Source organism: Cibotium barometz, chromosome 9, assembly GCF_041138505.1.
Source record: "Cibotium barometz isolate CiBa-2024 chromosome 9, ASM4113850v1, whole genome shotgun sequence".
In the NCBI taxonomy this organism is placed as follows: Eukaryota; Viridiplantae; Streptophyta; class Polypodiopsida; order Cyatheales; family Cibotiaceae; genus Cibotium; species Cibotium barometz.
The window spans coordinates 35,253,318-35,274,556 of record NC_141054.1 but is presented as its reverse complement, the minus strand read 5'-3'; the positions used below and the strand labels follow the sequence as shown (position 1 = coordinate 35,274,556).

General features: G+C 49.2%; 1 protein-coding gene across 10 annotated transcripts in view; it reads right to left on the bottom strand.

Moving 5' to 3' along the window:
• The window catches only part of LOC147635519 (Peptidase C78, ubiquitin fold modifier-specific peptidase 1/ 2), a 101,780-nt gene that overhangs the window by 51,585 nt on the left and 28,956 nt on the right, over positions 1–21,239 (bottom strand). The gene's annotated exons all lie outside the window — the stretch shown is intronic.

The following is a 21,239-nucleotide window of genomic DNA, read 5'->3' as shown; positions in this document are numbered from 1 at the left end:
GTGATCCACTGAGGGTCCCCATATCTCCACTCCATACAGCATGGTTGAAGTGACCAAAGTGTCAAAGAGCCAGAGCTTTGTTCGAGGTTCGTGAAACTGAACCTGTGAACACATCCTCTCTAGTCTCCCCAATGCTGCATAAGCTCTCGTTAATCTGGTCTCCGCTGCTCTCCTCAAGGAAAATAGTGGGCCACTAAAAACCACACCAAGGTAAGTATATGCATCTGTATACTCCACTCTCTCCTGACCATATGTAAAGGTGGGTACTAACCTCCTAACCCACTGTGCTGTGGTGTTAAACACCATCACCTTGGTTTTACCAAGGTTAACAGACAATCCACTGTCCTGTGCAAACGTGTGTAATGCATCCAAATGACGTTGCATCCCCTCTGGAGAATTTGCGATCAACACAATATCATTAGCATACAATAACAACAGAATCCATGTCCCTGCTAGCTGTGCTCCTCTGTCACCCTCCCGCTCTACATAGTCCAAAATCTCATCCACATACATCCCAAATAAGGTGGGAGAAAGGGGGCAGCCCTGTTTCACCCCAATAGTGGAGTGAACCATCTCAGATATACCCTCAGTAGTATGTACCTGCCCCACAACCGTCCTGTATAAAGCCATGATTCCCCAAATCACCTCTGTGGGCACTCCCATCTCCTGTAGTCTGCACATCAGTCTGGCTCTGGGTACTCTGTCAAAAGCTTTACGGAAATCCACAAAGCAACAATAAATCCTCCTGCCATATAATCTGTCCTCCTCAATAATAGCTCTGAGTGTCAAGCTATGGTCAAGAGTGGATAAACCTCTCCTGAACCCTGCCTGCCCTGATGCACGTATGCCCTCTCTCTCTGCCCATCTACTCAACTCTTGCTCAAGAATAGATGCATATAATCTAGCCAATGTGTGACCAATCATGATGGTACGATAATTCCCACGAAGCATGGGATCCCCTCACTTGCAGATAGGCACAATCGTGGACATATTCCAAGTCCCAAGAAAACCCTCACACATGGCTCGGTTAAACATCATAGCAATAAGCTCTGCAAGAGAGAGAGAGAGAGAGAGAGAGAGAGAGAGAGAGAGAGAGAGTTATGTGAGCAGCACACAGGCGGGCGGACAGGGAGACAGGTAGGGTGGGTGGGATAGGGGAGGCGAAGGGAGCAACACACAGGCGGGCAGACACGGAGACGGGCAGGCAGCGCAGGTTAATGACTAAAAGCTGTTAGAAGTCATCTCCTGTCTAGATTTATACACCAGGGCCTTTGTTGTGGGTGTGCCCGCCCTTATGAGGTGTTTTCCCATTTTTCCCCACTCTCCGTATTTTTCCCCTTATTTTTCCCATTTTTCTGAGGCTTGGGAGGGCTGCCAGAGGGTGCCAGGAGCAGTACAGTGCTGGCCGACTGGATGTTTATCAGTCGTGGGCACTCTTACTGCTGGCCGACTGGTTTTGATCAGGTTTTGGCACCAGATAGCTGGCCGACTGCATTTATGCAGTCGTGGACTTCTTTTATCAGTCGTGGGCTTCTCTTATGCTGGCCGACTGCCCTCTAGGGGAGTATATATAGGTCCTCAGCCCCCATACCTCATTTGTATCATATTCGGGATCTTCTTGTGTATATCAGAGCAGAGTTACACGCCTACATCTCTCTCTTTTTGTGCTGTTTTTTCTGCCTGCGTTTTTGCTCGTGTTCCCAGATTTGGTCATCATCTCTCTCTTTTTGTGCTGTTTTTTTTGCCTGCGTTTTTGCTCGTGTTCCCAGATTTGGTCATCATCTCCGCTGCATATTCTGACATGGTATCAGAGCCCTAGGCTCTAGATAGGTCTTGGGATTTGTGTGAGCACGAGGGGGACTGTTTTGTGGCTGATTGGTGGACTGTTTTGGACTGTTCGGGAAGAGGAGAAGCAAGAGGAAGGCGGGCTGATTTGCTGGACAGCCACTCGCAGGTATCAGTTCTTCTTTGTTCCCACCCACCCACCCTTTTCAGAGTACATCCCCGCTATGGCAGATCTGTTTGAGATGGCCGAGAGACATGTGAAGATCCCGACACTCCCCACGTTCCCGGTGGACCGTCAGTTGGACGGGAGCAACTACGGCATATGGAAGGTGATGATGGAATCCGTTCTGGAGTCCTACGATCTCGCCGATTTTGTCGTTGTTGGTGTTCCACGGCCGGAAGTAGAGGAAGGGGAGTTACCGTCAATCCGAAAGGACCGGGAGGCCCAGACACAGATGTGGGATCGCGTCAACGCCAGGGTCCGTTCGTTTATTTTCCTCAACTGCACACCGCAGGTAATCAATCATGTCAAGCACATGACGCTGGCCAGAGGTATATGGCAGCATTTGGCCTCACTTTACAACAGGGTATCGCCCATGAAGAGGATTTCCTTGGAAGTCCAGATGCGGGTTATGAGCCCTGCAAAGTCGTCGACGATGCGGGAGCATATTAACAAGCTACAGGCTCTTCAGCAGGAAGTTCTCCAGGCTGGGAAGGAGATATCGTCAGAGGACATGGCCATCACGTTGCTGTCACATTTGCCCTCTTCGTACTCAGCATTCTACTAGTCGTTGATTACCAGTGGCAGGCTCAGCACCATCACGTGGGAGGAGCTTGTGCCCATGGTCTTGGACCAGGAGGAACGATTTACGAACCCTCCTCAGGGTGGAGGTTCGGAGGCCTTTACTGGCCAACGGTCGAAAGGCCGTAACTCGGGCAAAGGGAAGGCTTCATCGGAGGAGTCTTCTGAGCAGAAGTCCGACGCTGACCGCGAGAAACTGAAGGCAGAGAGGACCTGTAATGATTGTGGCGAGAACGGCCACTACTGGAGACAGTGTCCCAAGCGGAAGACCGAGAAGGGTGAAGATTCCTCAGCAATCATGAAGACTCCGGCTTTTGTGCACCTGGAGGTGATGGACACCGATGCTTCATTTTCTTCAGGCAAGGAGGAGATTGGAGGACTCTCCGCAACGGATACTCGGGAGTGGATTCTCGATAGTGGTGCTTCCAGGCACATGACTCCTTCCCGTTCCGGTTTACAGGATCTCTGCAGGCTTTCTGGTCATATTCTTACTGGGGATACGTCCACTTTCCCAGTTCACAGTGAGGGCAGGATGGAGATAGTTCCCGATGGCAGAGGGGGGAAGCATTCCTCCCAGGTGTTGTATGTTCCGGCACTTGGTTTTCATCTGTTGTCAGTGCATCAGGTTTGCAAGACTGGCGTACGGGTGGAGTTTGATGAGCATTTTGTTGCTCTCCGGGACAAAGCAACAGGCCAAGTGGTTTGGGAAGGTGGAGTGGAGAATGGAGTCTACAGGCTTTCAGCACTCTCTCCCCCAGGTCCTCAAGATTGTGATGAGTGGCAGTGTGGTAATAGCTACTCAGGTGTGGATACGCTGCAGGTGCGGGCTTTCCGAGACCAGGTGGTGGATAGCTTGCCAGTAGATGGCAGCAGTTGGCAGGAACTTTCCAGTACTGAGGTTGGTAGTTCTTGTGTTCGTGAGTCAGAGGAAGCTGAACAAGTCACTTATGCTCTGATGTCTCGTCGTGTTCGGGACATAGAACCTCCAGTAGTTGAGGATGTTCTTTCCACGGGGACCTTTCGGAAAGCCAGGCAGGTGACAGGTGCTTACTTGCAGAAGGAGGTGGTTTCTCCAGGCTTTGTGGTTCCGGATTCAGAGGGGGTGGTTGACAGGTTTCCAGGACTTGCTTGTGCACCGTAACAGGTGTTGATCCTTGTGAGCAGTGTGATGTCTCTGTGACTCAGAAGCTGTATGGTTCATTGATCTGGTTGATGGACACCGGATTGGACGGGAGCTTCCTGATGAGGCAGTTGAGCTCTTGGTTGCAGATGTCTCTTTGGGAGGCAGGATTGCGTTTTCTGTGGTTTCTGCGGCATGCGAAGGATCATGGACTCTTGTACACAGGAGGGGGATTGTTGGATGGAGTCCGACTCCACGGTTGGAGTGACTCAGTTTGGGGAGGAGATCCGGACACGAGGAGATCTACTTATGGCCCAGGAGCAGTTTTATGGAGCAGGAGGAGGTTACATTGCAGGTTTGGGCTTCCACTGGAGGGACCCATGGTCATCCAGAGGCACTTTGTTCGTGAACAGATCGTTGCTGATGACATCTTGCTGGAGTTCTGTTCGACGGAGGACAGTACGGTGGACCTCTTCACGAAGTCGCTCTCAGGATTTGCTCAGGCGGCACCCCAGCTCCCAGTGGTTGGTCACACAGCCAGGAGCTGAGAGGGGGTGTTAGAAGTCATCTCCTGTCTAGATTTATACACCAGGGCCTTTGTTGTGGGTGTGCCCGCCCTTATGAGGTGTTTTCCCATTTTTCCCCACTCTCCGTATTTTTCCCCTATTTTTTCCCATTTTTCTGAGGCTTGGGAGGGCTGCCAGAGGGTGCCAGGAGCAGTACAGTGCTGGCCGACTGGATGTTTATCAGTCGTGGGCACTCTTACTGCTGGCCGACTGGTTTTGATCAGGTTTTGGCACCAGATAGCTGGCCGACTGCATTTATGCAGTCGTGGACTTCTTTTATCAGTCGTGGGCTTCTCTTATGCTGGCCGACTGCCCTCTAGGGGAGTATATATAGGTCCTCAGCCCCCATACCTCATTTGTATCATATTCGGGATCTTCTTGTGTATATCAGAGCAGAGTTACACGCCTACATCTCTCTCTTTTTGTGCTGTTTTTTCTGCCTGCGTTTTTGCTCTTGTGTTCCCAGATTTGGTCATCATCTCCGCTGCATATTCTGACAAGCGTCTATAAGACATAAGGGATTACAAAGATTATGTGTTCCAAAAATACTTGTAAACAGACGAAAAAGACAAAATAATGCTACCTATTTAAAGCCCCAAGGCTTTTGGCCTTGGGGCATGTGTACACCATGTAATAGGTGTCTCTATGCCATCCACATTTACATCTATGAGGTGAGACACATCCACTTCAAGGGGGGTGGTTCCAGTACCTCTCAAGATTGTCCCGGTTCTGGAGCTGATGTGCCGAGGGTCCCAGGGCATGGACATCAGACCCGTCGAATCTGGCATGCTCTCTCGATGGTGACCCCTCATTGATGGGTGCTCTGGATAAGGTGATGGCGGGTCTATCTGAGGCTTGAGCTAGGGCTCCTCTTGCTCACGGGTACAACGTGTAGTCACCTTAGGGGTTGTTGAGGCAAAAACTGTGTGAGGACTCTCTGTGAGTGTAGACCTACATACAGGAGGATGGGTACTAGTGTATCAGCCAATCTAGATCTAACCCCTCCCAATCTGTCAATGAAGTTTTCCAACATAGAGTCCAAAGAGAGTGGGTGATAGTGGGCATCCTTGTTTCACCCCAATAGTACTATCTCCTCTGACATATCTCCGGGTGCCTGTACTCTCCTTGTCACCAACTCATATAGTGTTAGTACTCTCCGTATCATATCCGCTAGGATCTCAAGCTCCTAGAGTCTCCTGAAAAGACGAGCCCTCGAGACATTATCACAAGCTTTGCGGAAATCCACAAAGTAGTACTATACATGTCTTCCCTTATCCTTGGCTTCCTCAATAATGGCCCTCAAAGTGAAGATGTGATCAGAGGTGGAGAAGGACCTCCTGAACCCCGCCTGTCCCTTGGCTCATTGGCCATGTCTCTCTACATGATTGCTGATTTCTGATTATAGGACTGAACCAAAAAGCTTGGCTAGGATGTGCCCTATCATGATAGTAGGGTAGTTGTGTGTGTCGAGGGTATCCCCAGCTTTGTGGATGGGAAAGATTGTGTTGGTAGCCCAAGAGAGGGATAGGCCTTCACATATGGTAGTGTTGAACAGCTCAACGACAAGGGTGCAAGGGTATCACATGCATGTATGATGTGTTCAGCCTGGAGATCCTCATGGTCCCTGGCCTTCCCCCTCTTAAGCTTTTGTATGGCCCTTGTAACATTGACCACCGTGAAGAGCGAAGATCTGGCTGGCTGGGGGATCTGTGACGTATCAAAGGTGCGTTGATCTGGGGTATCATAGAGCCCTTGGGCATATCCGTGCCATGTGACTGGGTTGGTGATGGGGGTGGCGGGGCCCCTCTCCTCTAGCATCCACCATGCCTCGGAGCTGTATACACTCAAGAAACACCTATAGAAATCCCTCTCGGCCAAGAATTCCCGCTTCTTGCACCTGGTAAATCGCCTAGATCTCCGGTGTGCTTGTCGTGCCGTGATGATGCCCCTTGCTTGGTCTTGGCAAAGTTGCACACGGTAGGCTTTGCACTCATGATCATACCATGCTGTTTTGGGGTATGGATCCAATAGGGGCTCGGTTTTGCTGACGGGTGGTGCACAGGTAGGTGGCTTGAGCTGACTCGTGTAGGATAAGCTGAGAGCTGGGTGGTGGCATTGGCAAGGGGGGTGGTATGTGAGTCAATGACTGAGAGGCGATGCCATATGTGATCCTTGTAGATGTTGTCGAGATCATGGTGGAAGTGCACCTTCGTGTAGGGTTGTAACTTGTATGGGATATGGCACCGAATGTGGGAGATTTGAGATGGTGAAGGCAAGATATGTATCCGATTGGGGGAGGGGGTATGATGAAATCCTGTATGTAAGGGGTAAAGGCTGGAGAGCCCATCAGGCAGTCCACTGTACTACTTCCTCCTCCGTGTGGAAAGCATGTGAATCCTCCAAATTCTGGCCATCTAGACATGTCGTTATATATAATCAAGTTATGTGCGGCACCCATGTCTAATAATGCTCCCCCTGTTGCTGCGAGTCCCATATCCTTTTGAGCCTTGAGGTCCTTCTGGTGACCATCTCTGTAGGGTCAAGCTCATACATGACGGCTGAATCACAGTCAAAGTCATATGGCTGATGAGACTGGAGGCTCCATGTCCTTGAATCGAAGTCACCTACAAGTAGAATGTCTCCTTGTGTGGAGAACTCCATGATGTCATTGTAACGTGGCATGAATGGGGAGCTCGATGTATCTGGCGGGAAGTAGCACAAAGGAATGTACAAGCTTCGCCTCTTTGGAAAGCTGAGCTTGACCCACATGAACCTAGCTTCCTCGTCCTTCTTCATCACTGTGATCATAGGGCTGAGATAGTCTCTGAACAGTATCGCTACTCCACCCGATCCTCTAACCCCTCCATTATTCCTCGTTTCTCCTTGATAAGCTGACTTCCACGTGTAACCAGTGACCATTGGAAAACCTCTTTCCGGACTCTGATGAGTCTCGGTATAGAAAACCAGCTGCCTCCCACTGTATGTCTCCATGAAGCCACCTAGGTCAGACCACAGTGTCCCCTTGCAGCTCCACACGGTTACTATGAGTGTATCCTTTGTCCCACACAGAGAGACAAAGAGAGAGAAAGGAAGAAAGAAAGAAAGAAAGATATATTAAGCATCTTCTAAAGACCCAATGGACCTATGAGACCAAAGTGATGCAACAATGTCCATGGCATATCTCATCATGCAATGGAAAATCAAACAGAAACAAAACATAAACATAGCTATCTCACTAGGGTGATACAAAACTGTCCATGGAAACTCATCATGGAATACTAGGAACACAAAAACATGAGAGCAACATCAGCCCCCAGTAGATGGTATACCACTCTCCAAAATATCAAGCATGGGGCTAATGAGAGAGAGAGAGAGAGAAATGAAATGAAATGAAATGATATATTAACGTCCTCAAAAGGCCAAAATGACCTATGAGACCAAAAAGGTTACAACAATTGGTGGATCTGATACAATGTCTGTGTAAGAAAAGCTAAAACAACTAAACAACTAACTGAAACAGAAACAACAACTATGAGGAAAAGTAAGGTACTAGGAGCTCCTAATGGATAACATCTGGGAAGGAAAACTCCAACAACAAAGGTAAGCATCATATACATCACTATCCAAAGATGTCTCTCATCGGTCGATGGCGGATATCCTCAATGTCCTCCATGGTGAGTACTCTGACTGGACGTCTCCCATGCCGTGCTAGTATGGTCCTGATCCTCTGTTGTACTCTCCGCTGGTGTCGGGATGGGCCTCTCATCTTGAGGCGCCTGGACCGCCCCAGCTCTATAGCCCGATCAACCAGTGTACCTCTGGTGCGGCTATACTCTGGGGCTAGCTGCAATGCCTGTTGGCCTGACTGCTCAATCTCTCGTCGAAAGAAGTCTGTAATCTGCCTCTGTAGGTGTCTCTCCCTCTCTGATACCCTCCCTCTCAAGAGACCCTCTCTGTGTCTACGCAGCTCCAACAAGTATACTCCGAGGCATCTCTAATCCTGGTATCTCATGACTCTGGAAAGTGGTCCAAAACCCTCTCTGAACACGAGGTAAAAAAGGCCTCGTATCTCATAATATACCGGACAGTGACATATGTAATGTAACTCTGTCTCTAGCTCCATCTGGCACAACTGACAAATCCTGGCCTCAGCTGGTACTCCTCTGAATCTGCCAGTCTCAATCTCTAGCTGGTGTGAGGATGTGCGCATCTGACCAATAGCACACCGTACCCCATGACAAAGAATAGTATCCATGTAGCTGGGTCTAATCACAAACCCATCCTCCAAGAGCTGGAGAAGATGATCTCTATAGAAGCCATCTTCGTACCAAGCTCGTGTGTCGGCTATATCCATGTCCTCCTAGTGTCCAGCTGAGTCAAGTCCTGCCTAATAAGTCTGGTAATCTCTGCCCGTATGAGAGGGACGGAGGTGCATCTAGGGAGTACTGAAATGGAGGTAGCCTGTCCATACTAAAGCCATGCAGTTGGAACCAAGCTGTCATCAGTGCATACCAACATGATCCGTCTCCCTGTGATGCCAACTGTTGTGAAGACTCCAGGGCTAAGCGAGCATATCTGTCTCTAGGGAGAGCCCAAGTGCTATGTATAAAAGAGACTGATCGAGTGAGTGCCTCTACTACCAATGGGGGGGGCAGCCATCTCTGCACGGATAATATCATGTGGTACGGAGGCCTTGGCACTAATCATCCGGGAAATCATAGAATGCAAGGGCCTCTCCATACATCTCCATCCATCAGTGCTACCAGCTCAACTGTGGTGATCCACTGAGGGTCCCCATATCTCCACTCCATACAGCATGGTTGAAGTGACCAAAGTGTCAAAGAGCCAGAGCTTTGTTCGAGGTTCCTGAAACTGAACCTGTGAACACATCCTCTCTAGTCTCCCCAATGCTGCATAAGCTCTCGTTAATCTGGTCTCCGCTGCTCTCCTCAAGGAAAATAGTGGGCCACTAAAAACCACACCAAGGTAAGTATATGCATCTGTATACTCCACTCTCTCCTGACCATATGTAAAGGTGGGTACTAACCTCCTAACCCACTGTGCTGTGGTGTTAAACACCATCACCTTGGTTTTACCAAGGTTAACAGACAATCCACTGTCCTCTGCAAACGTGTGCAATGCATCCAAATGACGTTGCATCCCCTCTGGAGAATCTGCGATCAACACAATATCATCAGCATAAAATAACAACGGAATCCATGTCCCTGCTAGCTCTGCTCCTCTGTCACCCTCCCGCTCTACATAGTCCGAAACCTCATCCACATACATCCCAAATAAGGTGGGAGAAAGGGGGCAGCCCTGTTTCACCCCAATAGTGGAGTGAACCATCTCAGATATACCCTCAGTAGTACGTACCTGTCCCACAACTGTCCTGTATAAAGCCATGATTCCCCAAATCACCTCTGTGGGCACTCCCATCTCCTGTAGTCTGCACATCAGTCTGGCTCTGGGTACTCTGTCAAAAGCTTTACGGAAATCCACAAAGCAACAATAAATCCTCGTGCCATATAATCTGTCCTCCTCAATAATAGCTCTGAGTGTCAAGATATGGTCAAGAGTGGAGAAACCTCTCCTGAACCCTGCCTGCCCTGATGCACGTATGCCCTCTCTATCTCCCCATCTACTCAACTCTTGCTCAAGAATAGATGCATATAATCTAGCCAATGTGTGGGCAATCATGATGGTACGATAATTCCCACGAAGCATGGGATCCCCTGACTTGCAGATAGGCACAATCGTGGAGATATTCCAAGTCCCAAGAAAACCCTCACACGTGGCTCGGTTAAACATCATAGCAATAAGCTCTGCAAGAGAGAGAGAGAGAGAGAGAGAGAGAGAAAGAAAGAAAGAAAGTTATATTAACGTCCACGGGAGGCCGAATCCGACCTATGGGAGAGATCAGGTACATCCATTTACATTCCACTCTGGGTATCGATGCCAAAGAGGCATAAAACTGAAAAAAAAATAACTCAAAATGAACTCTTAAGACTCTTAAGAGTTTAAGTTACAATGGGTTCTATTGCATCTAGTTCGAAATTGAGGTTCAAAATAAAAATAGCTATATTTCATCCATGGATGGATTTGCTCTTGAGGGGGGTGGGGTACGGAATTCTTTAATGATTGCTTGTCCTCCTCTGTATATTGCCCGTTTGCCATTCTTTCTTGCTTCTTTAACTTTATTCAGCTCGGTCGATTTGTTCTTGAGTTGTAGCGGGGTGAGTTCATCAGCTATCCATACCTTTGTTCCTTGGAGAGACCTTGTTTGCTTCATCACTGCTATTTTCTCATTGTTGTCCATATAGGAGACTTTTGCCTGTGTACCCTTTACTATAATAGAGATAGGGTCTCCTAAGTCCACGAAGGGGACTACTTTGCTCAGTTGTGCTGTAAGTACATCTGTATCTAATATGTAGTCTTCTCGAAGCTCTTGAGCTATGTCTGCCCTATCCCAACCTTGAGGAAGACCACCGACTCTGATTACCTTTTTGTTACTTTCCATTCGTTCCTTTTCTTTGACCGCTGATATGACTTCTTTAACAAAATCTTGTGAGTTAACTGAATTTACCTTTGAAACATGGTTTGTCGTTTCTGTTTGTAGTGTTGTAGGTATGGGTCCTTCTCGTGCTTCCTCTTGCTTCGTCTTCATGGCTTGCACTTGCACTTTCAGTTCGTTGATTTGTTCATCTTTCTTGATAGTCTCGTGTTTCAGTGCTGCTAATTCTCCCTGGAGTTTCTTCAGTTCTTGCATGAGGTAGGCTTCCCATGGTGTCGGCTTGCTCACGGGTGGAGGAATGGGCGGTAATCGTGAAGCGGTGACTGAGGCAAAAGGCTTCTTACTTTCCATGTGTTGCTGCTGATAAAGGAGAGGGCTGTTGGTGGAACGAGTCCCCCCCTCAAGGGTACCCTCTCCCCTTTGGGGGAGACTCAGAGAATGCGACCTACAAGATGCTCAGCTACAGATGCAGGGGAGAGTTATGTTGCTGCCTTGGGGGCCTGAGCAAGGGTGGGTGGGGAAAGGGGCGAAATGTAGGCAGAGAGAGAGAGAAGCGAAGAGAAAGGGTGGGGAAAGGGGGCGAAGAGAGAGAAGGCGGTGGGGAGGAGAGAATCGAAGAGAAAGGGGCGACATGCAGTGAAGCGAAGAGAAAGGGGCGAAATGCAGTGAAGCGAAGAGAAAGGGGCGAAATGCAGGCAGAGAGAGAGAAGCGAAGAGAAAGGGTGGGGAAAGGGGGCGAAGAGAGAGAAGGCGGTGGGGAGGAGAGAATCGAAGAGAAAGGGGCGAAATGCAGTGAAGCGAAGAGAAAGGGGCGAAATGCAGTGAAGGGAAGAGAAAGGGGCGAAATGCAGGCAGAGAGAGAGAGAAGCGAAGAGAAAGGGTGGGGAAAGGGAGCGAAGAGAGAGAAGGCGGTGGGGAGGAGAGAATCGAAGAGAAAGGGGCGAAATGCAGGCAGAGAGAGAGAGAGAGAGAGAGAGAGAAAGAAAGAAAGATATATTAACGTCTACGAGAGGCCAAAGTCGGCCTATGAGACAAAAAATAATACAACTGTGTTCTTCCGGTCATCGGAAGAAAAGAAACAAAAGAAAAAGTGCACATGTGTCTGGATACAACTGTGAATCATCATGGATCGGTGGAGCCCATATACAAACAATATAAGGGGGGTGGGGATGTGGATGGAGTGCTAAGGCAAGATGCATCTCTATATGCTGAAGGGGTAGTACAAGCATGCTATGCAGATCTATGTCTAACTCCATCCAGTGCCATAAGAGGGATATAAGATATCATACATCGCCGATGCTGAGGCTGTGAATGGCATGAACATGTACCCTGAGTCTGAATGAAAGCGAGCTAGCCTCTCCTGTGTCTCCATCTGGTGTCTCATTCGGATAGCTGCTATCTCTCGGTGGCGGAGTCGGGGTGCTCTATGTCCAGTCTGTCTAGGTTTCCTCCTGGCTCTCAATTCCTCTGCTCTCTGTGCGGTCACCCCACGTGGTACGTCAGCTGGCACAGGCATAGCTCTCTGGAAGAAATCTGAGCAGCACACAGGCGGGCGGACAGGGAGACAGGTAGGGTGGGTGGGATAGGGGAGGCGAAGGGAGCAGCACACAGGCGGGCGGACAGGGAGACAGGTAGGGTGGGTGGGCAGCACACACGCGGGCGGACACGAAGACAGGTAGGGTGGGTGGGATAGGGGAGGCGAAGGGAGCAACACACAGGCGGGCGGACACGGAGAGTTATGTGAGCAGCACACAGGCGGGCGGACAGGGAGACAGGTAGGGTGGGTGGGATAGGGGAGGCGAAGGGAGCAACACACAGGCGGGCAGACACGGAGACGGGCAGGCAGCGCGGGTTAATGACTAAAAGCGTCTATAAGACATAAGGGATTACAAAGATTATGCGTTCCAAAAATACTTGTAAACAGACGAAAAAGACAAAATAATGCTACCTATTTAAAGCCCCAAGGCTTTTGGCCTTGGGGCATGTGTACACCATGTAACAGGTGTCTCCATGCCATCCACATTTACATCTATGAGGTGAGACACATCCACTTCAAGGGGGGTGGTTCCAGTACCTCTCAAGATTGTCCCGGTTCTGGAGCTGATGTGCCGAGGGTCCCAGGGCATGGACATCAGACCCGTCGAATCTGGCATGCTCTCTCGATGGTGACCCCTCATTGATGGGTGCTCTGGATAAGGTGATGGCGGGTCTATCTGAGGCTTGAGCTAGGGCTCCTCTTGCTCACGGGTACAACGTGTAGTCACCTTAGGGGTTGTTGAGGCAAAAACTGTGTGAGGACTCTCTGTGAGTGTAGACCTACATACAGGAGGATGGGTACTAGTGTATCAGCCAGTCTAGATCTAACCCCTCCCAATCTGTCAATGAAGTTTTCCAACATAGAGTCCAAAGAGAGTGGGTGATAGTGGGCATCCTTGTTTCACCCCAATAGTACTATCTCCTCTGACATATCTCCGGGTGCCTGTACTCTCCTTGTCACCAACTCATATAGTGTTAGTACTCTCCGTATCATATCCGCTAGGATCTCAAGCTCCTAGCCAATGTGTGACCAATCATGATGGTACGATAATTCCCAGGAAGAAAACCCCTAACTTGAAGATAGGCACAATTGTGGACATATTCCAAGTCTCAGGAAAACCCTCACACATGGCTCGGTTAAACATCATAGCAATAAGCTCTGCAAGCATATCTCTGGCATGAATAAAGTGCTCTGCTACCAAACCATCATGATCATATGCTCTCCCAGTCCTCATCCTGTCAATAGCTTTCGTTACCATCTCAGCAGTAAAGAAAGCACATGTCTCTGAGAGAGAGAGAGAGAACGAACTATATTAAATGCCTTCTAAAGACACAGTGGGTCTATGAGACCAAAAGTGATACAATAGTATCCATGTAATCTCATCATGGTACAAAAAGAAAACAAAGACTAGAGCTGTGAGCTAAGAATGTCAAATCCGAGCCATATGATACAAAGTGGGACCATCATCATACAACCTATGGAGAGAGAGAGAGAGAGAGAGAGAGAGAGAAATGAAATTAAATTAAATGTTATATTAACGTCTTCAAAAGGCCAAAGTGACCTATGAGACCAAAGTTACAACCATGTTACATTTGATACACAATCTGGAAAAGAAAAGAAAGAATTGAAGGTAAGTACCTAGCCCTACAATACATCAATAGGGAGCATCCAGAAGCAGCAACTAGGGAGAGTGGGAAGCCAATGCTACTAGAGAGAGAGAGAGAGAGAGAGAGAGAGAGAGAGAAATGAAATGAAATGAAATGAAATGAAATGTTATATTAACGTCTTCAAAAGGCCATAATGACCTATGAGACCAAAAGTTACATCATGGTGGATCTGATACAATGTCTGGATAAAAAAACCCAGAAAAATGAAAAATAAAGATGATACTACTGGTACCTAGAAAATGAAACTGGAACTGGAATATAGCGAGGGGGGGGGGGGGGGGGGGTACGCTATGGAGGTGAGTGGAATATAGTGAAGGGATACAATATCATGTGGGACAGAGGGGTACACTATGGAGGTGCCTCCATCTCATAGTATGTGCCGCATCGGACACTGGCGGATCTCCTCAATATCCTCTATGGTCAGCACCCTGACTGGGTGTCCCGCATGCCTCGCAAGAATAATCCGAATCTGCCGCTACAACCTCCGTCTATGCTAGGATGCCCCCCTCCGTGGTCGTGGTCGTCTGAACCACCCAAGCTCAATCGCACGATCAATCAGTGTACCCCTGGTGTGGGCGGTATCCATGTCCTGCTGCTGCTGTGGTCCATCTGGCACAGTGATGGCTGGACTAAAGAAATCTGTAATGTGCCTCTGAGTCTGGCTCTCTGTGTGCCTAAGCAGGCTATCTCTATGTCTCCGCAGCTCAAGCAAGAACAATCCCAAACACCTCTGGTCCTGGTACCCCATGACTCTGGAAAGTGGTCCAAAACCCTCTCTGAATAAACAGTGGAAACGACCACGTATCTCATAGTATGCAGTACAATGGCATATATAATGCAGCTCTGTCTCTGGCTCCCCATGGCATACTCGGCATATCCTGGCCTCAGCTGGTATACCTCTATATCGGCCAATCTCAATCTCAAGCTGGTGTGAGGATGTGCGAATCTGACCAATAGCACATCGTACTGCATGAGACAAGTGTACATCCATGTAACTGGGTCTGATCACAAAACCATCTGCTGTGAGCTGAAGAAAATGCTCTCTGTAGAAAGCCATCTTCGTGCCCAGCTCCTCAGTCGCCTGTATCCATGTCCTCCTAATGTCCAGCTGAACTAAATCCTGACGGATGAGTCTGGTAATCTCTGTCCGTGTGAGAGTGAGAGAGGGTGCCTCCAGAGAATACTGGAAGGGAGGCAATCTGTCCATGCTAAAACCATGTGCCTGGAACCAAGATGTCATCTGTCCATACCAACAAGCCGTGTCTCCCTGTAAAGCTAACTGTCGGGAGGACTCCAGGGCGAGGCGTGCATATCTGTCTCGGGGGAGATCCCACAAGCCATGTATGTAGGAGACTGATCTCGTAAGAGCCTCAATCACCAGAGGGGCAGCCGCCAGCTCTGCTCGAATAATCTCATGAGGTACCACGGCCTTGGCTCTTATAATCCTAGCAATCATAGATACCAAAGGCCTCTCCATACCTCTCCACCCGCCTGCGCTATGATGGCCCACTGAAGGTCCCCATATCTGCACTCCATAAAGCATAGCTGATGTCACTAGAGTATCAAAAAGCCAAAGTTTCGTTCGAGGTTCCTGAAACTGAACCTGCGAACACATCCTCTCCAAACCACCCAGGGCTGCACGTGCTCTAGTCAATCTAGTCTCTGCTGCTCTCCTCATCGAAAACACTGGTCCACTGAATACTACCCCAAGATATGTATATGCATCTGTATACTCCACAATCTCTTGCCCATATGTAAATGTGGAAGCTGATCGCCTAACCCACTGTGGCGTGGTGTTAAACACCATAACCTTGGTTTTGCCAAGGTTGACAGACAATCCACTATCATGTGCAAACTCATGTAAAGCATCCAGATGACGCTGCATACCCTCAGGGGAATCAGAGATCAACACAATATCATCAGCATATAACAATAGTGGGATCCATGTACCTGCTAGCTGGGCTCCTCTGTCCCCCAATCTCTCAATGTAGTCAGAAGCCTCATCCACATACATACCAAACAGTGAAGGAGATGACGGGGAACCTTGCTTCACTCCTATAGTGGAGTGAACCAAAGTAGAGACCCCCTCTGGGGTGCGTACCTGTCCTGCAACTGATCTATATAAAGCCAGAATCCCCCATATGAGCTCTGTGGGTACCCCCATCTCCTGTAATCGCCTCATCAATCTGGCTCTGGGCACTGTATCAAATGCTTTGCGGAAGTCCACAAAGCTACAATAAATTCGTCGCCCATGCGACCTGCCCTCCTCAATAATGGCCCAGAGAGTCAAGATGTGGTCAAGAGTAGAGAAACCTCTCCTGAACCCTGCCTGTCCCTCTGCTCGAATGCCAACTCTCTCTGCCCATCTACTCAACTGCTGCTCAAGAATGGATGCATACAATCGTGCTAGTGTGTGACCAATCATAATAGTGCGATAATTCCCTGGCTCCATAGGGTCCCCTGACTTGAAGATAGGCACGATGGTGGACCTACTCCAAGTCTCGGGTAAGCCTTCGCACATAGCACGATTGAACATCACTGCTAGAAGCTCTGCCAGCATGTCTCTCGCATGAATAAAGTGCTCAGCGACCAATCCATCATGATCATATGCTCTCCCAGTCTTCATCCTATCAATGGCCTTCCTTACCATCTCTGCGGTAAAGAAAGTACATGTCTGTGGGCATGGTGCTGACGGGTCAGGAAAAGGTGTCTGTCCAGGAACTGTATATAGAGATGCTGCACAACTACCCCAGACCTCTGTAGAAGTGATGGCCAAAGCAGGGGAGGACTCATGAAACAGACGCCAAGCCTCCCTCGAGTCCTGGCTCAAGAACAGCTGGTATAATTCTTGCTCTAGCTGAGCAAGGCCGGCCCGCTTCTTCCTTCGCACAAGACGTCGGAAGGCAATACGTGACTGTCGGTGAGTAGTGACTCCCAAAGCAACCTCCCGCTGCAGTCGGGCTCTGGTCTCTCTACACTCCTCATCATACCAGCTGTTCTGGGGCATACATCTAGAACGCTGTCTCTGTCCAGGCTGAGTATGTGGATATGCCTCTCTCGCTGCATCATGTAAAGTCTCTGTCAGTATATGGGTCAACTCCTCCAAAGGTCTCCCTGGCTCCTCTGTGTACAGACGTTTATAAATCCCATCTGTGTAGACAGCATCAGTCTCTGAGGTAAAAGTATATCGAGTGTGATCTGCCCCTCGTGTCCTCTGAGCTGTGGTAAAGTGAAAAGAGATAGTCAATGTCAACAATGCATGATCCACTACTACCCCAATGGGCCGAGATCCAACTGTGAAGTCCTCAATGCATGAAACAAAGCTGGGCATAGCCATAACATAATCCACTGTGCTAGCACCATGTCTATGTGGAAAGCAAGTAAATCCAGCTGCTGACGGAAACCTCTGCAAGCCATTAAGTATGGCCAACCCATGTGCAGTCCCCATATCTACCAAATATCTCCCATACTCTGTGCACTCCACATCCTGTGAGCGTCTGTCTAATCCCATATCCAGAGTGTCCAGCTCTCTCAGCATCTCCTCCGAGGTATCATAAAAGGCTGTCTGGCGGTTGCCCGTCCGGGCATTAAAGTCCCCTAACAGGATGATGTCTCCATCCCTAGAGAACTCCCATATGTCATCATCTAGCACAGAGAAAGGAGACTGCCCTCTAGGTGCTGCATATGTCGATGTACTAGGAGCAAAATAGCATATGGCAATATACAGGAATCTGCCTGTGTCGGCCCTCAGTCTCACCCACATATATCTGGCCTGATCATCTCTCCGAACGATGTGTAGAAGCGGTTGCATATGGCAATATACAGGAATCTGCCTGTGTCGGCCCTCAGTCTCACCCACATATATCTGGCCTGATCATCTCTCCGAACGATGTGTAGAAGCGGTTGCAGCTCCTCCCTGAAAAGAACTGCCACCCCTCCTGATCCTCTACTACTGTGTACCGATCTCGTCCCTACTCTGCAAGCTGTCTCCCATCTGTATCCTATCACCTGTGGCATCATCTGACCAGGAGCCTGGTGAGTCTCCGAGTAGAAGACTATATCTCTATCTCTAAAGCTGTCCTCAAAGGCACCTACATCAAGTCTGAGGGATCCATTGCAGTTCCAGGCTGCCAGCTTTAATTTGGTCCCATAGGTCTCGCACCGTCATGTAGAGCGTCGCTCCACGATGACCACCCTCCCTTCTCTATAAAATGCTATCTTTCCCTTTTCTCTTGCCGCTCTAATCTCTGGCATAACTTCCTTCATATGTGCAAGCTGTGAAAGAGTAAGATCATCACCAAGAAAAATGCCTGTATTCTTTAAAGTGGGTCGTCTCTTCAAGAACTCCTTCGCCTCAATAGAGGGGAAGCGAAGTATGAGAGCTCTTTCCTTTGATGTTTCCCCGTTGCCTCCGCTTTTTTTGCCCACTCTCCAAGCTTTTGCGTGTGCCGGACTATCAATCCCCATCAACACCATAAGCTCTTTCACCTCCTCTTCAACTTTATCCTTGTCTTTAAGGCCGGTAATCCTCACATGCAAAGCACGTGTACGTCTTCGTTGTTCCTCTTCCAAAGTCATGTTAATGCTTGTAGGTGTAGGGGTTGTTATCTCCTTACCTTTACCCTTCTTGGCGACCTCTATCCACTTCTCCGCTTCATCCATCTTCTTTTGCGTCTTGGTGATGACTTCCACCCATGAGGAAGTCTTTGCTTCATGCTGCTTCTCTTCTTCCTTAATTGCCCGTACTTGTTCTTTGATAACCTTGAGCTCTTCTATCATTGATGGCTGAATTTCACCGTCTTCAAGTCCACCATTTGCCTTGGCCTCTGCAAGCTCCCTCTGAAGAGCTGAAATTACGCCTTTGAGCGTGTTGACTTCCCCGTGAAGGTCTTTGACTTCCGCTAAGAGGTCCTCCTTCTCCTCTTTCCACCACTTACCCTCATTGAATACCATTTGGAGAAAGTTGGCTTTCTCCTTCCACCATCCCTCCATCTCTGCCTTCCATTCCTTCATTTCCTTTTCCACATTTGTTATCCTCTTGTTTGTGACCATAAAGGTCGCCTTCATCGGGTTGCGCAAGGGGGGAGCCATGGAAGAAGCGAGAGAGAGAGAGAGTTATGCTGCTGCCTTGGGGGCCTGAGCAAGGGTGGGTGGGGAAAGGGGCCCGAGCGACCAGCCTAACGCATAGATAGACTGGCCATTGCCAGCAAAACTGTGCGGCAAGGCGAACTGGCGAACTGGCGAGCAGAGCAGAGGCGAAATGAGAGAGGCGGGCAGACAGGCGAAATGAGAGAGGCGGGGCACACAGGCGAAATGGGAAAGGGGGGGCACACAGGCGAAATGAGAGAGGCGGGCAGACGGCGAAATGAGAGAGGCGGGGCAGACAGGCGAAATGGGAAAGGGGGGGCACACAGGCGAAATGAGAGAGGCGGGCAGACAGGCGAAATGGAAAAGGGCGGGGCACACAGGCGAAATGGCGGAGCAGAGCAGAGGACACAGGCGAAATGGAAAAGGGCGGGCAGACAGGCGAGAGAGAGAGAGGCTACTGCTGTGGGGGACTGAGAGAAAGCCGGGAGACGTAGAGAGCGAGAGAGGAAAGAAGCCGGGAAAAGGCTGGCGAGGGAGAGGTTGGCGAGGACGGGAGGGTGAGTGAGAGAGAGTGGTGAGGGGGTGGTTGAGAGAGACCATAGAGAGAGGGGCTGAGTTAGCGAGGAGGTGAGGGGGTGGCAAGCGAGGAGATGATGGATGCCGTGAGGGGTTACGTGGGAGTGAGGCAAAGGGAGTTTTCTATCCCAGCCGTGAGAGAGAGAGAGAGAGAGAGAATAAAAGCTATATTAACATCTTCAAAGACCAAAAGGGTCTATGAGACCAAAATAATATATACATAGTGTCCATGAAATGTCGTCCTGGATAAAAAAAGAAAAAGCAACAGTAGACTAAAACTGAAAACTGAAAGCTAAGATCTGAGACTCTGAGATTATACAAGATGAAAAACATAGATCCTATAGGGTACAATAAGTGATGGGATACGGGAGAGCTGAATAAAAACAGTCAATCAACCTTGTATGCCGCGCAAGGGTCCATCCAGGATGTCCTCATGGGTGAAATACAAGAAAGCTAGAGATGTCAATAGTTTGCTCTAACGATGAGGCCGCTTGATGGCAGGGTAGGATCGCTTGAATCTAGGGATGATGAGCTGGGGTGGCTAGGGTTCCAACGGGACGAGGGCGTCTAGCTCTCTGGAGTGTGCGCCCCCGATCTAATGCGACTCCCATGGGCCTGTTGCGAGGGGGGGACTGTGGTATAGGCTCCCGTATCCACTGTGGTGGGCTCTAGTGCCTCCCTATCCACCCCTCTAGGGTGGAAAAAAATGGTGATGGTAAGCTGAGAGGAGTGTTGGGAGCAAGGATCTCTGAGTAGTGACTCTCTGTGTCGGCTGAGCTCCGGTAGGAAGAGTCCAAGGCACCTCTGATCTAGGTACTCCATGATCCGGGATAAGGGTCCAAAGCCCTCTCTAAATAGACAATGAAATCTTCCTCCGATCTTATAGTAGACTGGGCACTAGCGAACTCCGACTCAACCCACCTTTGACAGAGTCTACATAATGTCACCATTTGGTCCATCTACATGTCTAGAGCCACTCTTCTGGGATTGTTACTCCATAGAGCGGCCAGATTTGTGCCATGTTCACATGGGGCCAGGCCGGTGTCCCATGTAAAAGGGCTAGTCTTTTGGTGTCACATGGATGGGAGCCAGATTCGTGCCACCCGTGTGTGACCAGTACTGCGTCACATGGACGGGAACCAGTTTTGTGCCACCCGTGTGTGACCTGCTTCGTGTTGTATGGACGAGAGCCTATTGGTGCTACCCGTGTATGGCTAGGATGGCGTCTTACCTATGGGATTGTCACTCCATATGAAGACCAGGACATACATTCGTATTTCTGTAGCGCCAGTTTTGTGCCCGACAATAACTTTTTGTACAAGTTTCATGAAAGGGAGATTTCGTCCATTACATGTGCACATGCATTTGTGACTGCATGCATAAACTTGTTTTCGCATGATTTGTTTGCGTGTGTTTGCCTGTTTTGCCGTGCCAGTACACTGGACAGGGACGCCCCCAGTGTACCGTGGGAGTGCTGCTTGCTAACATTTTGGCCCTTTTAAAATGTAAAATCCATAAGCTATGGTTAACTTTAATGTTTATAAGTAAATGTGTTCACACACATTTAAAATTTGGGCTGGACAT